Genomic DNA, 16,014 nt, shown 5'->3' with positions numbered 1-16,014 from the left:
TTGGTAAAAGCAGAGTAAAGCAGTGTTCAAAGTGCCAAAACCAAGACATGAATGGGGACAAAACAGTTTACAGAAAATTGGGCAGCATTCCGGCTAAAATTGGATGTTCCCGGAAAATAAACAGTAAGCAGGACAGTTCATATGAATTAAAACAAATTGCAATTAGATATAATTAGCGTGAACAAGAAAGAAAATTTGCAATAGCAGCATGAATAGTAAGAACAGCATATGAACAATACTAACATCACAGCAACAGCAGAATTGTAAAAAGTATAAAACAAGAAGCATGAACAGCGCAATTAATCAGGCCTAAATCTACTAACCACATACTAGGCTACCTAACCACCTAAAATCCACTACAACATGCATATCTAACTAGCCTAATTATGAACATAAACAGAAAAATATGTAATTAACTGGGAATTGAAAGAAGGGTGGCGTTCGGCGGAACCTGGTAGGCGTATGAATGAAAGTGGGGCAGAGAGATGGCTGGGGGATGGTGGTGGTGGCGGCTGACGCGGTGGATGCAGGTGCTTGGCGCGGCGGTGGTTGTTCGGGGGCAGGGGGTTTCGGGTAGGTTAATGGGGTAGGGGTGAAGGGGGAAGGAAGGGAAGAAGGGCGTGGGTAGTGGGAGGCACGGTGGTGATGGCGGCTCGGTGGTGGTCGCGGCGGGGGGGGGGGGGCAGTAGTGGCGGAGGGAAGAAGAGGAAAGAAGAAGAAGAAAGAGAGGGAAGGAGGAAGGGGGGTGGCATTTGCGGTGGTGTCTGGGTGGTGGACGGTGGAGCGGCGGCGTAGGGGGGCGCAGCGGCGAAGGGCAGAGAGGGAGGGAGGGGTTTGGCAAGGAGGAGGAAGAAGAAAGGGGTTGGGGGGGCGCGATAGGGTAGGGTTCGCGTCACAGGGGGTTAATATATTTGAATCCACGCGATCGCGTGAGGCATGCAGTCGCGTGGCTGGAGTGGAATGGGGGTCAACGTGATCGCGTGAGTGATGCGGTCGCATGGAATGGATAACTAATGAATGACGCAGTCGCGTGAGGCATGCGATCGCGTCACTGGAAATCGTGCTAAACGCGCAATTCCAGCGTCGTTTCAGCGCAACTCTCTGTCTCCTTTGGGGTGTTGTGCAATCCATGCGACGCGATCGCGTCAGGGACGCGGTCGCGTGGGTCATTTTGTGCGAAACACGCAACAGCCGCACGATTCCAGCCCAACTTTCTGGGCGTTGGATCCTTACATCGATTTCCAGGTCACGCGGCCGCGTGAATGACGCGGACGCGTGGGGGGTTGTTTTTCGCAACTGACGCGATCGCATGAGTGATGCGGTCGCGTCGCGCACCTTTTCTTCTTCTATTTTTTTTATGCAGGTATGCAATTATGCAGTGTGCAATGTGAATGAATAATATTCAGGTTCAATTGAAAAGGAAATAAAAATAAATAACATGAAATAAAACTTGAAAAAGAAACGACTATACCATGGTGGGTTGTCTCCCACCTAACACTTTTAGTTAAAGTTCTTAAGTTAGACATTGGATGAGCTTCCTATTATGGTGGCTTGCGCTTAAATTCGTCCAGAAATCTCCACCAATGTTTGGAATGCCAACAGCCTCCGGGGTCCCAAACTAGGCATGTAAAGCTTCTGAGCAGCTTTAAACAGATTCTCAGGCTCCCGGGGTGACGAATGTCAGAATAGATTCCAGGATCCCAAACTTTGCTTTTAAATCCGCCTTTGTCTTGATCTATATATTTCCATCCGGGCGGTTTAGAAAGTAGATTTTCACCATGGTGACCAAACGTTTTCCTAGATCCATTCGATTGATCATGATGCCAATCCGTGCACTTCGAGTTGAAGCGTGGAACCTTATTGAACCTTGTGCACCAGCTCTGAGTACGAGCCATTTCCCTCTTACTCTTAAAGCTGCAGAGAGCTCTAAGCTGGCCATCTGTTTCAAGCAAACCATATTCAAGTGGGAAAATAAAGCTAAAGGTTAAGGATTTTACTCACTTGAAGCTTGTATTGGGTGGTAATGGCCTTGGGATAGGTGTTTCCAGTGGTTTTGTAAGTTCTACTCCCTTGTGCTCTTCGGTGAATTTCTTCACTTCCTTGCAGACTTCTTCAATTGCATCCATGTCCTGATCAAAGCCTTCTATGTCTTCCTCGTCACTTAAGTCATAAACGGAAGGTTGAGAGAAATCTACCTCCGCATCATCTTCGTATTCACTTGGGGAAGATTCTTCGATATCAGAGAATTTACTTGTTGATGCAAGTTTATTACTGGGAGAACTTGACTTGAGATTATCCTCATCAAGGAAACTTGCTTCTCAGATTATTCCGTCTAGTTCTTCATAAAAGTTTTGCTTAGGGAGTTATGCACTATCCTCCTTAGCATCAATTGTAACGTTTTTGACAGAATTCTCCATGACTCTGGATTCCCATGGAAGTTCAGCGTCTCCTAAGTCTTCAACCAACTCTTCTTCGTTTACAATGACAGCTTCCTCTACTTGTTCCAGTATGAAGTCATGCCATCTTCTGTCCACTGGAGTTTCTAGTATCTCCTTCATGCTACGCTCTTCTTTAGATTGTCCACATGGGGTTGTGGGAGGTCCTTGTACGTTCAAACGTCTAGAAGATAATTGACTTACTGCTTGCTCCAGCTGATGAAGGGTTGTTTGAAGTTGATTTACTGTTTCCTTGAGGAGAACCTCTGATTCACGGGGTGATGGATTTGGGCGTGGTACATGGAAAAGTGGCGGTGTTTGGGAGTAATTGGATTGGAATCGGGATAAATGAGGATCATATGGTGGTGAATGGTGAAAAGGAGCTTGTGAGTGTGGTGGTTCGAAGTTATGTTGAGAGGATGGCCTATAAGCAGAAGGTGGGGCTTGTACGTAACTACAAGGTTGTCCACCATGTCTATTGGCTTGGTATGCATTGTAGAATGGTCTTTGTCCATGATATCTTGGAGGGTGTTGTTGCCTAAAGGGTTGATCAGATCCTCTTGGCTCCATCCATCTTTCATTGCTCTGACCTTGATGCATGTTCCTATTATAACTTTTACTCCTTTCAACAATATTAGAACCAAACTCAAAGCGAGACGGGGTGAGAATTCATAGTAGCTAATAAAACTAAAAGGGGAAAATAAAGACAAATAAACAAGTAAAAGAAAAATATTTACAATAACCAGTAATAAGGCACACGATTACAGTTCTCCGGCAACGGTGCCATTTTGAAGAGCGGAAGATTGATGGTTTAGAAGTTATAGTAAACTCTCGTTGCAAGTATAGTTACTAAACCAAGCAATCAACCTTTCTTACAAACGTTTTGGTTGTCACAAGTAACAAACCCCTTTAAAATTGATAACCGAGTATTTAAACCTCGGGTCATCTTCTCAAGGAACTGCAAGGAAGTATGTTCTTACTATTGGTTATGAAGATTGTAAATCGGGGTTTTGAAGATGAGGAACAAGTAATTTAAATTGCAATTAAAATAAGTGAAAGACTGTAAAGTAAAGAAATAACTGTAAAATAAACTTTTGGCAAGGTATGAGAAATTGGAAGTCCTATCCTAGTTATTCTTATCAATGATGATGAAGATTGAATCTTAATTCCACTTAGTTAGCCTCTACTTAAAGTAAAGGAAGGTCAAGTGACTAATTATGTTGATCTTCAAATCCTAGTTAATCCCAAAGGAAAGATTGGGATTATTGAAGTTCAATTCAATTAGCAAAGATAACAATTATCAATCATGTTGAGTTTGATAACTCCTGAGTTACTGATTTCTTAACCAAGACAAAAGGGAAAAAGTAAATCTACTGGAATAAAAATGTCTTCAAATTGGAAGCAACAGTAACATAAATAAAAGAGAGCAATAATGAACTGAAATACCTCAAATAACATTAATTCAAAGAATAATCCGTAACATAGAAGAATTCGTAAATTAAATTGAGAAGCTAAATAAAAAGGAATGTTGAACCTGATAAAAATAGATAATCCTGAAAGCAAAAGAAATCCTAATTCTAAATCCTAAAAGAGAGAGGAGAGAACCACTCCCTCAAAACTACATCTAATTCATGAAAAGTAACTAATTGGAGACTCCCCTTGGGATGGATGCATTCCCTCACTTCATAACCTCTGATCTGTGCCTTCTGGACTTGGATTTGGGCCAAAAAGGACTTCAGAAATCACTGGGAGCGTTTTCTGCACTTTCTGGTGTGTGGCCTCTATCACGCGTCCGCGTGGGTCACGCGGTCGCGTCATTTGGAGTTTTTCTTGCCACGCGGTCGCTTCAATCATGCGTCCGCGTCATATGTGTTTTGCTCAAGGCGCGCGATCGCGTCATTCACGCGGTCGCGTCATTACCATTTCGTGCTGGCATGCGGTCGCGTCGTCCATACGATCGCGTCACTGCCAGTTTCTTCAAAAACTCCGTTTTGCGCTTTCCTTCCATTTTTGTATGTTCTCTTTTCATCCTTTTAGTCATTCCTACCTTAGAAGATCTGAAACTACTCAACACACGAATTACGGCATCGAATGGAAGTAAAGGGTAATTAAAATAATTACTTTTAAAGCATAGGAAACATGTTTTTCACATACATCACATAATAAGGAAGGGAAAGTAAAACCATGCAATTAACATGAATAAGTGAGTGAAGGGTTGAATAAATCACTTATATTAGGCACAAAATATATAATAAAATATGGGTTTATCAGCACTGTTCATACCCTGGGTCGAGCTGTCCGACCCGGGATGTTTAGCGACAAGGCGACCGACCTCTTCAGGTCAGACTATCTGACCTCTTCTCAAAAAGCTCGGCCAAATTGCCTGGAAAGCCCAATAAAAGGGCCCAAATAGAGGAACACAACCCAAATCCATAGGCAGCCCAAGCTTATAGAGATAAGGGCGGTTCCCTTGGAGATAAGATGACTTCACTCAAAGATAAGATAAGATAATTATCTTATCTCCAAAAAGGTCATCCTCTACTATTATAAATACACTGGAGCACCCAGTTATAACTCATACTCTGATTCTACTAAAAAACCTACTTAATACCCTTGCTAACTTAAGCATCGGAGTCCCTTCCAGGTACCACCCCCCTCCGGTGACAAAGGATCAGCAGTGCAGCCCATCCAACAAGTCTGATGCACGGAAAACTTGTCTCATAACAAATTTCATTCGGCAAGTGTACCGAATTTGTCGTCAAGTAAAAAATCACAATAGAGTGAGGTCGAATCCCACAAGGATTGATTGATCAAGCAACTTTTATTAGAGGAATGTTCTAGTTGAGCGAATCAGAAATTGCGTTGAGAATTGCAGAAAGTTAAATGCGGGAAAGTAAATGACAGAAAGTAAATTGCAGAATCTTAAATGGGAATGGGGGAATTCCTCATAAATGTAAATGACAGAAATTAAAGAGAATGGGTAAGATCAGAAATGGGGAGTTCATTGGGCTTAGGAGATATTGCATTCTCCGGATCAATCTCATTTACATCTCTTCCTCAATCAATGCACTCATTGATCTCCTTGGCAATCTTAAGTGATTAAATTACAATTTCTTGTAATTGAATCTCTCAAATCTTGATCAATAGCCAATTCTTTGGTCAATTGCTCATAAGAAGAGATGAAGTATGGTCACTGATTATACCACATGCATTTCCCAAATCAAGTATTGAGAGGATTATAGTCACATATCCATCCAAACCCAATTTGGCCCAGCATGAGAAAGCATTTCTAGCTTGATCTCTTCATTCTTCTTCCAAGGTTCAAAAGAGATCCAAGTATGAATAGTTTCTTTTCCAAGATCACTACCCAATTGGATGAAGATCGAAAGCTTTCGAGTAAAATCAAGAGAAAAGATAGAAGAAGAATAATGAAAACTAGTATTGATCCATCAAATTACAACAGAGCTCCCTAACCCAATGAAAGGGGTTTAGTTGTTCATAGCTCTGGAAAATGAAAACAAAGATGAAGAATACATAATGAAAACTAGAAGTGCAGAGAAAGTAAATACAGGAAGTAGTTCTATGCTATTTTCCAACTCCCTGAACTCCCAAAATAATTCAAAGCTACTCCTATATATACTACTCTTCTCATCTTCTAGTTGGCTCTTCAAGTCTTGGGCCTTTGGATCTTGAGTTTGAAGCAGTTCTTTTCTTCATTTGGGCTTGGCTTTACTTGCAGAGAGAAAGTGTGAAGTGGGCAGAGACTTTAGCTCAGGGCGTTAGGGGTGTTAACGTTTAGTGAAAATATGAGTTCAAGAACATTAGTGACAATCAACTTTCTCACTAACGTTCCTAAGTAAAAACCACGTTAACTTCAACGTTAATGGCACAAACGTTGCCACTAACGTTGCCTCTAGGTCCTTCGCACACGTTATTGGGGCTTAACTTTCCCAATAACGTTGAAAAGCCCCCATTGCTCCTACGTTAGAGCCCACGTTAACTTAGTTAACGTGGCTCTTTAACGTGGGCTTGCCATCCTTCGAGAACGTTAGTGACACTCAACATTGTCACTAACGTTCCAATGTTCCCCCATGTCTCACGTTAGAGCCCACGTTAACTTAGTTAACGTGGCATTGCTTAGCCATCACCAACGTTAGTGACAATGTTGAGTGTCACTAACGTTGGCTCATCTTTTACTCATCCACGTTAGCTTCCACATTAACTAAGTTAACGTGGGAGTTAACGTGGCTCATAGTGGCTTGTGTGGCTCCTTCCAATGTTAGTGACAATGTTGAGTGTCACTAACGTTGGCCATCACCTTCTTCTTTCACGTTAGCCTCCACGTTAACTTGTTAACTAAGTTAACGTGGAAGTCAACGTGGCTCCTTGGGGTTGTGTGGTTGCTTCCAACGTTAGTGACAATGTTGGGTGTCACTAACGTTGTCGACCACCCTTGCCTCTTCACATTAGCTCCCACGTTAACCAAGTTAACGTAGGAGTTAACGTGGCATTGTGCACTTAGGCCAACGTTAGTGACAATGTTAAATGTCACTAACGTTTGCTTCCTTTCCTCCTTTTAACGTTAGAGGCCACGTTAACTAAGTTAACGTGGACTCTAACGTGGCCACTTATGAGCATTGGCCAACGTTAGTGACAATGTTAAGTGTCACTAACGTTGGCTCAAATTTCCTTCTTCACATTAGAGTTCACGTTAACTTAGTTAACGTGACTCTTAACGTGGATAATGATGGCTTCAAGAGCGTTATTGGCAGTCACTTTTCTTATTAACTCTGCAAGTTACCTCCCATTCCTTGCTTCCTTTGGTCCTGAAATCAGGCAATAGAGTGCATCAAAGTTCTAGTCCAAGTCATGGGTAATGCAGCATACAATTTATCACTAAACTCATGCAAAATCCTCATGAAATCATGTAAAATGCACAATGTATGCTTGAATCCAGGTGTAAGTGAATATCTACCCAAAACTAGCTTATTTCCTAAGAAAATGCATGAAACTACCCTAAAAATAGTAAAAAAAAGGTCAGTGAAACTGGCCAAAATGCCCTGGCATCACAACACCAAACTTAAAGCTTGCTTATCCCTAACCAAGTACTGGAACAAGAGAATGATGAATGAAATGCCAAGAGAAATGAGTCATTCTTGTGGAAGTCATGTCACTGATTTTATGGTGGTTTCATGCATAGCAACTTAGGTTCATCCTGTCTTTCAGACCTTTATCATGCCCTACAATACTCACTTTGCTTACATCCCATGAGACTTTTATTCATTGATCCTTTTATTGTCATTTCAGGGCTTATTGGTGTTCTTCAGGCTAAGTGTTCTGTAAGGGGGCAACTCTTTAAGATAAGCTTTCATCCAACACTCCCGAACCAGTTGGTTCAAGGTGCTAGGTGTTGAGACACCCCTAAGGACTTACTCCCTCAAGTCTCTCCCCCATACATACACACCACAGGCATATAGTTTATTCATTTTCTTTTCTTGAGGCCTTGGTGTCTAGCACCTCTTTGGGTTACTAAATGTTCTGTGGTGAGGGTTACTCTTGATAGTGGACTTTCAGCTGATAATCCCGAGCTAGTTAACCCAAGTTACCAAGTGATAAGGCACCCCTAAGAGCTTATTCATCCAAGTAGATCCCTCACACAGGAACACCACGGACACATGCCTCAAGATTTAAAACTATTGGTGCCTAGTCTTATTGCTTAGTCTTTTTCTTTTATTCCTCAACTTTGATTGTTCTTTCCCTTTTTATTATTAGGATCTTCTTATTTATTTAGTCTCATGGGGTGTGTCTCAAGTATAGTATTCATGACAGATAGTTGTCTTCCCACCTTATGGTTGAACCAACTTAGCTAACTTATGATCACACCAAAAACTCATGAATGCACTTCCATATTATGAACTCCACTCTGGTCTTTTTAAAACACACTCATTCTCTTTTTCATCTGATTTAAAGGGACAAACATACAATTAAGTAGGGAGATGATGTGGTAACATAAAGACTAGCACACAGAAACCTTCTTCAACACCAAAAACTTAAAAGACAAAATTGAAAAAGGTTCCAACTACGAGTATCTACTAATCAAAAGTGCATTCGGACTTCCAATTTTCAACAATTTTGAGTATAATGGAATTAAGTGACAATACAACCTTCGGGTGATGATATCTAGTTGCTCTCTTTCTTTGTCATCATCCTAGTCCTTGCTACTTCACTTCCTTGGGTGAAGATGCACTATTTCCTCATAAGATTCCTGTAAAGTTATTGGAAGTTGCTTGTTCCCAAAGCACTTGAGACATAGTTAGCTTGTATGTGTGCTTGTGGCTGTTGAACTTATTTTGGTGTGCGAACACCAAACTTAGTTCCTTGCCCAGTACAAAACATTGCATATATGCAGAGAACCTCATATCTTGTTGTTAATATAACAATTATTACTAAAGTCTAGCTACATCTAAGTGGTTTCCCTTGATTGGTTGGAGCTAGCAATGTGTTTTGGGAGTGGGGTGTAATTCTAATGTCTTTGGTGGAACACCAAACTTAGAATCACACTTTCACTCTTGACTTGTTTTGGTGTGGAACACCAAACTTAGCTCCTCGCAATACCAGGGGAAACAACTTGTGATCCTTATTGAAATATAGATGAAAAGGAAACTACCTGAGGTTGGGTTGCCTCCCAACAGAGCGCTCTTTTATCGTCGCTAGCTCGACGGTTCCTCCTTTACTTGAGGTGGTAATTTACTCTGGGGTGTTCCCCCATGTTGCCCAGATAATGCTTGAGTCTTTGTCCATTCCAGTTGATAAGGAGACATCCCCAGTGGTGTTTTGAATGCTGTTCTGTATGCCCAAAGAGCATCATCCAGCTTCTTCGACCAATCCTTTCTTGATGTACCCACAGTCTTTTCCAGAATCCTCTTTAGCTCTCTGTTGGATATCTCAGTTTGTCCACTTGTTTGGGGATGATATGGTGTAGCTACCTTATGTTTTACCCCGTATCGTAGGAGAAGAGCTTCTAGTGGTTTGTTACAAAAATGGCTCCCTCCATCACTGATGAGTGCTCGTGGGACTCCAAACCGGCTAAAGATATTCTTCCTGAGGAAGTTCATGACAACCTTGTTATCATTTGTTGGGGTTGCAATAGCCTCTACCCACTTGGAGACGTAATCTACTGCCACCAAAATGTAATTGTTTGCATATGAGGTTGGGAATGGTCCCATGAAATCAATTCCCCACACATCAAACAGTTCCAATTCCAAGATAAAATTCTGTGGCATCTCATTTCTTTTGGGCAAGTTTCCAGATCTTTGGCATTCATTGCAGCTCCTTACCAGTTCTTTTGCATCTTTGAAAAGGGTAGGCCAAAAGAATCCGCTTTGTAACACTTTTGCTGCAGTTCTGTCTCCTCCAAAATGTCCTCCATAACATGAGCCGTGGCAGTTCCATAGGACCTCTCGTCCTTCTTCTTCTGAAATACATCTTCTAAGGATCCCATCTGAATACTTCTTGAAGAGATATGGCTCATCCCAGACAAAGTATTTTGCTTCATTCATGAGCTTCCTTTTTTGATGTTTATTTATCTCTGGAGGTAATGCTCCAGATGCCTTGAAGTTGGCAATGTCTGCGAACCATGGTACTTTGTGAACTGTCATCAACTGCTCATCCGGGAAGAGCTCGTTCACACTTGTATCATGTGCTCCACCTTTATCATGAGGGATCCTGGATAGGTGATCTGCTACCTTGTTTTCCACTCCTTTCTTGTCTCTGATTTCAATATTGAATTCCTGTAACAATAAGATCCATCTTATTAGTCTTGGTTTTGATTCTTGCTTGGCAAACAAATATTTAAGTGCTGTGTGATATGTAAAAATAATCACTTTAGCACCAATTAGGTATGATCTAAACTTGTCAAATGCAAAAACTATTGCTAGTAACTCCTTTTCAGTAGTGGTATAATTTCTCTGAGTATCATTAAGAATTTTGCTAGCATAGTATATCACATGGACTAAGTTGTCTTTCCTCTGTCCTAACACTGCCCCAACTGCAAAATCAGATGCATCACACATCAATTTAAACGGTAAATTCCAATCAGGTGGGGAAATGATAGGAGCAGAGGACAACCTCATTTTCAAATTTTCAAAGGCTAACATGCATGTTTCATCAAAGATGAATGGTGTATCAGATATAAGGAGATTGCTTAAGGGCTTGGCTATCTTTGAAAAATCTTTAATAAATCTTCTGTAGAAACCAGCATGCCCCAAAAAACTCCTAATTGCCCTGACATCACTGGGTGGAGGCAGTTTTTCAATGAGTTCTACTTTAGCTCTGTCAACCTCAATGTCTTGGTTAGAAACCTTGTGACCCAGGACTATTCCTCCTGTCACCATAAAGTGACATTTCTCCCAGTTCAAGACCAAATTGGTCTCTTGGCATCTTTTCAATACCAAGGCGAGGTGATGTAGACAACTAGGGAAGGAATCTCCGAATACCGAGAAATCATCCATAAAAACTTCAATGAATTTTTCTATCATATCTGAAAAGATGGAAAGCATGCAGCGTTGGAAAGTTGCAGGTGCATTACATAGCCCAAATGGCATGCGCCTGTAGGCAAACACTCCATATGGGCAAGTGAATGAGGTTTTCTCTTGATCTCTCGGATCAACCACTATTTGGTTATATCCTGAATAACCGTCGAGAAAACAATAATATGCGTGCCCTGCAAGTCTTTCCAACATCTGATCCATGAATGGAAGGGGGAAATGGTCTTTTCGTGTAGCCTCATTGAGCTTCCTGTAGTCTATGCACATCCGCCATCCTATGACTGTCCTTGTAGGAATTAATTCGTTCTTCTCATTGGGAACCACGGTGATTCCTCCTTTTTTTGGGACAACATACACGGGGCTAACCCAGGGGCTGTCTGAGATCGGGTAGATCACCCCTCCCTGCCATAACTTCATAACTTCTTTCTGTACTACTTCCTTCATGATAGGGTTCAACCTCTTTTGGGATTGAATGGATGGTTTGGCATCATCTTCCAGCAGTATCTTGTGTATGCATATGGCTGAACTTATCCCCTTTAGGTCAGCAAGAGTCCAACCAATGGCATCTTTGTGTTGTCGTAGTACTTTGAGCAATTCTTCCTCTTGATCTTGGCTGAGGCATGAACTTATGATCACTGGGTAACTTTCATGTTCTCCTAAGTATGCATATTTGAGAGTGGGTGGTAGTGCTTTAAGTTCAAGTTTGGGTGCTTCTGACTTTTCATTTTCTTCCTTTGGTGCACCTTGTATATGAATCTCTGCTGTTGCAACCTCTTCACTTGATTCAGATTTCTCATCTACCAATCTCTCAGGTTCTTCAGGTTCTTCTTCTCCAAAATTCTCTTGCACTTCCTCCTCAAGTACATCTAACCTCATGCATTCCCCCAATTGTTCTGGTGGGTAACTCATGGCCTTGAACACATTGAATGTCATCTTTTCATTGTGTAGTCTTAATGTAAGATCACCTTTTTGGACATCAATGACAGCTCCAGCAGTGGCCAAGAACGGCCTTCCCAGGATGATGGAACCCTTGGCTTCCTCCTGCATGTCCAGCACTACAAAGTCTGCTGGGAAGATAAAATCTCCCACTTTCACCAGCAAATCTTCTACGACGCCATGCGGGAACTTGAATGATCTGTCTGCCAACTGTAGGGCCATTTTTGTTGGTTTAGCCTCCTCTATCTTCATCTTCCTCATCATAGCTACTGACATCAAGTTGATGCTGGCTCCTAAGTCACAAAGGGCTTTCTCCACTGTGATTTCCCCTATAATGCAAGGGATCTGAAAACTCCCAGGATCCTTCAATTTCTGGGGCAGTTTGTGCTGAATGATAGCACTACATTCTTCTGTTAGTATCACGGTCTCGTTGTTCTTCCAACTTCTTTTCTTAGTCATGAGCTCCTTCAAGAACTTGGCGTAGAGTGGCATTTGTTCTATTGCTTCAGCAAAGGGTATGTTGATTTGCAGCTTCATGAAGATTTCCAAAAATCTCGAAAACTGATTGTCATCTTCCTTCTTCTTTAGTTGCTGAGGGTATGGGACTCTTGGGATGTCTGGTTTCAGCACTCCTCCCCCTTTTTGTGAACTGAAAGTCGGAACTTGAGCTTCGTCCTGCTCTTCTTCCTCTTTATTTGAGTCCTCTTCTTGTGGTTTCTGGGGGGTTTCCTTCAGTTCCTTCCCACTCCGAAGGGTGATAGCCTGACACTCCTCCCTTTTGGTTGAGTTAGTTTTACTGCGAAGGTTGTGGCTGGGAATTTGCTTGAATAAATAGCCAATTTATGTCTCAAGTTTCTTGATGGTAGCATCCTGATTCTGCATATTTGACTGCACTTCCTCTCTGAATGCTTTACTGTCCTGGATGTCCTTGCATATACCTTCAAGTAGATTTTCAATCCTTGAGACTCTTTCATCAAATGATGATAGGTCAGGTTGAGGAGGGTTGTTCTGGCCTTGATATGAATGTGGAGAAGTGTTGTTATTGGGATGTTGATATGGTCTAGAGGTGAAGTGTTGGTGGGCTGCATTGTTTGGATTTGGGCGCCTTTGATCAAGGCTTTGGTCTTGTTGATTTCTCCACCCAAAGTTTGGATGATTCCTCCATCCAGAGTTGTAGTTCTTGGAGTAAGGATCATGGTTCTGCCTAGGTGAATTCCCAATGTAGTTAGCTTGCTCCTAACTACCCTCTGCTTCTTCATTCACTCCTTCTTGGGTTGTTGATGAAGTGGAGATTGCTGCCACTTGGTTCCTTTCCATCTTCTTGGTGAGGTCAGCCAGCTGTTGGGTAATGAGCTTGTTTTGGGCAAACAGAGCATCTACATTGTTTAGCTCCATTACTCCTCTTGTGTTCCCTCTTTCAGAAGTATAGAAGTAGTCATTCTCTGCTACTGTTTCAATGATATCTATAGCCTCCTCAATGGTTTTCTTCTTGTTCAAAGATCCTCCGGATGAATGGTCTACGGCCTTCTTTGACTCATAAGAGAGCCCTTCATAGAAAATGTGCAGCTGCACCCATTCGTTGAACATGTCAGGTGGACATCTCCTTGTTAGGTCTTTAAACCTTTCCCATGCTTCATATAGAGTCTCACCATCTTGTTGCCTGAAGGTTTGGACCTCAGCTCTCAGCCTATTGATTATTTGAGGAGGGTAAAATCTTGCTAAGAATTTGTTCACCACGTCTTCCCAAGTTGTCAAGCTTTCCCTTGGGAAGGATTCCAGCCACTTAGCTGCCTTATCCCTGAGTGAGAATGGAAATAAGAGCAGTCTATAGGCGTCAGGATGAACACCATTAGACTTCACTGGGTCACATATTCTCAGGAAGGTGGTTAAGTATTGATTTGGGTCCTCTTGGACACTTCCTCCGAACGAACAGTTGTTCTGCTCAAGGGTGATGAGCTGTGGCTTCAGTTCAAAATTGTTGGCATGGATGGTTGGCTTTTGAATGCAACTTCCACAGTTTCCTGGGTTTGGATTGATGTAAGAGCCTAAAACTCTTCTATCCTCCCCAGCATGATTAGCTCGACCTCTTCCGCCATGGTTGTGAGCCTCTTCTTCAAGATGGTTTTCCATGTTTTCTTCCATGTTTGGTTCAAAGTATTCCTCAAAGTGTTCCTCCTCTTCTTCACCACCTACTACACGTTTTTCTCTTGCCTCCCTCCTTAGTCTAAGGAAGGTTCTCTCAGGTTCAGAATCAAAGGAAGTTGAAGCCCCGCTTCTTCTCCCTGTCATACAACCAACAAGTACAAGCAAAGAGAATATCTGCAAAAAGTATATCTGTCAGAATTACTCGTAGTGTGAGTGATGCAATATATCAAACAGTTAGTGGGTTAGTGCGATGAAGTGTAAATAACAAAGAAAAAGTAGGGGGAAGGGAAGAAATTAACTAAAACAGGAAGTAAATAACTCAAACAGAAATTTAAATCAAACAAAAATAAAATGCTCAATCTAGTTATCCTCCAATCTAATCATTGTTGATGCACAATCAATCCCCGGCAACGGCGCCATAAACTTGATGCACAAAAAACTTGTCTCATAACAAATTTCCTTCGGCAAGTGTACCGAATTTGTCATCAAGTAAAAAATCACAATAGAGTGAGATCGAATCCCACAAGGATTGATTGATCAAGCAACTTTAATTAGAGGAATATTCTAGTTGAGCGAATCAGAAATTGAGTTGAGAATTGCAGAAAGTTAAATGCGGGAAAGTAAATGACAGAAAGTAAATTGCAGAATCTTAAATGGGAATGGGAGAATTCCTCATAAATGTAAATGACAGAAATTAAAGAGAATGGGTAAGATCAGAAATGGGGAGTTCATTGGGCTTAGGAGATATTGCATTCTCCGGATCAATCTCATTTACATCTCTTCCTCAATCAGTGCACTCATTGATCTCTTTGGCAATCTTAAGTGATTAAATTACAATTTCTTGTAATTGAATCTCTCAAATCTTGATCAATAGCCAATTCCTTGGTCAATTTCTCATGAGAAGAGATGAAGTATGGTCACTGATTATACCACATGTATTTCCCAAACCAAGTATTGAGAGGATTATAGTCACATATCCATCCAAACCCAATTTGGTCCAGCATGAGAAAGCATTTCTAGCTTGATCTCTTCATTCCTCTTCCAAGGTTCAGAAGAGATCCAAGTATGAATAGTTTCTTTTCCAAGATCACTACCCAATTGGATAAAGATCGAAAGCTTTCAAGTAAAATCAAGAGAAAAGATAGAAGAAGAATAATGAAAACTAGTATTGATCCATCAAATTACAACAGAGCTCCCTAACCCAATGAAAGGGGTTTAGTTGTTCATAGCTCTGGAATATGAAAACAAAGATGAAGAATACATAATGAAAACTAGAAGTGCAGAGAAAGTAAATACAGGAAGTAGTTCTATGCTATTTTCCAACTCCCTGAACTCCCAAAATAATTCAAATCTACTCCTATATATACTACTCTTCTCATCTTCTAGTTAGCTCTTCAAGTCTTGGGCCTCTGGATCTTGAGTTTGAAGCAGTTCTTTTCTTCATTTGGGCTTGGCTTTACTTGCAGAGAGAAACTGTGAAGTGGGCAGAGACTTTAGCTCAAGGCATTAGGGGTGTTAACGTTTAGTAAAAATATGAGTTCGAGAACGTTAGTGACAATCAACTTTTTCACTAACGTTCCTAAGTAAAAACCATGTTAACTTCAATGTTAGTGGCATAAACGTTGCCACTAACGTTGCCTCTAGGTCCTTCGCATACGTTATTGGGGCTTAACTTTCCCAATAACGTTGAAAAGCCCCCATTGCTCCTACGTTAGAGCCCACGTTAACTTAGTTAACATGGCTCTTTAACGTGGGCTTGCCATCCTTCGAGAACGTTAGTGACACTCAACATTGTCACTAACGTTCCAATGTGCCCCCATGTCTCACGTTAGAGCCCACGTTAACTTAGTTAACGTGGCTCTTTAACGTGGCATTGCTTAGCCATCACCAATGTTAGTGACAATGTTGAGTGTCACTAACGTTGGCTCATCTTTTACTCATCCACGTTAGCT

The 16,014-nt window shown here is 41.5% G+C and overlaps 1 non-coding gene across 1 annotated transcript; it reads left to right on the top strand.

Moving 5' to 3' along the window:
- The first annotated feature begins 13,502 nt into the window (after nucleotides 1-13,502).
- LOC148561939 (small nucleolar RNA R71) lies at nucleotides 13,503-13,606 on the top strand. Its single transcript, XR_015888004.1, has one exon. It is a non-coding gene; the product is annotated as a small nucleolar RNA R71 (small nucleolar RNA).
- Nucleotides 13,607-16,014: the final 2,408 nt, after the last annotated feature.

This window comes from Arachis ipaensis, chromosome B6, assembly GCF_059453495.1.
Source record: "Arachis ipaensis isolate K30076 ecotype BB chromosome B6, ASM5945349v1, whole genome shotgun sequence".
Lineage (NCBI taxonomy): Eukaryota > Viridiplantae > Streptophyta > Magnoliopsida > Fabales > Fabaceae > Arachis > Arachis ipaensis.
Note: the sequence above shows the minus strand (reverse complement) of the source record. Positions and strands in the feature narration are given on the sequence as shown.